The following is a 2199-nucleotide window of genomic DNA, read 5'->3' as shown; positions in this document are numbered from 1 at the left end:
GTTTCTTTTCCCAGTGCTGTCTCTTCCTCTTTGCTTCTCCCTGTTGTTGACAAAATGCTGTCTGGGGTTCTACATCCTCTCCAGCAGAGCTGGGGGCTGTGCGCTGGCGAGGTCTCTCGGAGCCAAGGTCTGCTCCCTTCGCTGCTTTCCCATGCCCTGTGCTGACATGCGAAAGCAAGAAGAAAAAAAGCCAATCTAATTCTTGTTGATGGTGCTAAGCTTTCAAAAGTTGCATGTTAGTAGGTATGTGTTGAGAGGAAAGGGGATAGTTGCTTGATCTGAAGTGGTTAGGAACATGATCTATGTTTTCAGATACTTGTAGCATTTAAAAAAAAAAAAGGCTCTTCAGACTAGAAGGTAGGTGGTAAAGCCGTTAATCCTTTTTCTTGTCTAAAAAACCATTGTTCTTTCAGGAGGTTGATCTGTATCCACCAGTTCAGGCATAGTTATAATATTAATATTCAGCATCTCCTTTGGCTGGATCCGCAACATCTATTTTTTTTGTAACCTCTGTTGGAATAACGGATTCCTTCCTCCTAAGAGTGTTACTTCGCGCTTAGAGCTCTGACCTTCTTTCTAGGTATCAGAATGTCTTTTTCTGGTTCCCAGTGACTCTTTCTCCTTTACCAATCTTTTACGTGACACGGTCCCTCTGTGAACGTGATCCCCTCTTCTTTGCTGATATTCTTTTCTCATTTCAGGGAGGCTGTTCCCATGGCGTGTGGGGAATGCGACGCTTCAGTACCTGCTCAGGATCTAGCGCGCAACAACATCCTCCACTTCCACAGAGAACTGAAGTGCAGATAGCAGAACCCAGCTGCAGGGTAAGGGCTACAGGCCAGCTCCAGTGGTAAAGCAAAGCCATAAAAAATTACCGGGATATTACTCAAACATAGCTGCCAAGCACAGGGCAGGAATGAGATGACTGATAAGGAGCCAGGAGGAAAGGTGGTTGATCAGAGGTGATACGGGGAGAGTGGTGGTATGCTAATTCAATTCCCTGAGTCAGCTTGAAGATGAAAAAAAGAGTAAAGGAACTGAGCACTGTCCAGAGTAGAATGTGACTGTTACATACTCACCCATAACACCCAGCTCCTGGCCACGCAAACCCTGAGTACTCGGTGCACTAACGGGTGAGTACTTGAAGTGGCTGGTTTGGTGTCTGCTCCCTGTAAGGAGTGCAGCTGAGAGGCAGCAGGAACCCTTCGGTGCGGTAGGTGCTTTTCCGTGTCCTGCGGGTGGTGTTTGTGCTGCTCTGCAGCCATCTCCTCGGCAGCGTTGCCCAGCGAACGCTCGGGAGCATGCTGGCTGTTCACCCATGTGGGCGTCGGTTAGGCAATGACAGAAACTAGTTGACAGAAACTCCCTGCTTGGTTCTTCACCAGGATAGTGATGAAAGGTATTGCAGAATTCTGTGCTTGTCTTCAAGATGAGACACGCTGTCCACACTGGCCATGTGCTGAGCAGCGACATGGGCAGTATGTTGCTTCCAGGATATGAGTACCCTGAAGACTTGCCTGATGTTCTGGTTAGTGTCGTGGCAGTTCACTGATTTATTTTTTAATATACTGATCCTCATGGTAGTGGAAACGCTAACTTTATTCATGTAGGTCAAAGACAACCATGCATAAATATTTCCTCAAAGTCTGCCAGAAGCCATATGTTTAAAGCGAATGTTTCCATGTTTGAACTGTGGAGCGCCTGAAGCCTTCCAGTGATGACTTGCTGAGTGCTTAGAGTTGGTTACGCTCTTGTAAAGGCAGCAGGCATTCAGAAAGATGGCCCGTGGTTAGTTCTTCAGTACTACTTTTTTCTTTAAAATAAGCAGTGGAGGTCAAAGGTATGTTGCTGTGTTATAGCTGTGTGATTGGAACAGGCTTATTAGAAGCCTTCCTGTAATTCTTCTTTAAGGCAGGATTTTGTTCAGTGAAGTACTTAAAGGAAGTGAAACTCGTTTCTGGTGTTAAATTGAGCCAATCTGGGTTCTAGGAAAACAGAGGTGTGATGTCAGGTGAGTGGTGGAGCGCAGAGGAGGGTTTAGGAGTTGTGTGGGGCTCCTTAATGTGGGGGAGAATCAACTGTAAAAAATTAATGTATTGCAACTGGAAATCCAGTTCACGTAGCTGGATTATACATGTCCTGCTGCTGCTGCGAAACTGCGTTTGAAACTGAAAGCTTTCCAGTGGCGATCTCCTGCTG

This window comes from Buceros rhinoceros, unplaced genomic scaffold, assembly GCF_000710305.1.
Source record: "Buceros rhinoceros silvestris isolate BGI_N320 unplaced genomic scaffold, ASM71030v1 scaffold7380, whole genome shotgun sequence".
Classification (NCBI taxonomy): domain Eukaryota; kingdom Metazoa; phylum Chordata; class Aves; order Bucerotiformes; family Bucerotidae; genus Buceros; species Buceros rhinoceros.
This window is presented reverse-complemented; position numbering follows the sequence as displayed.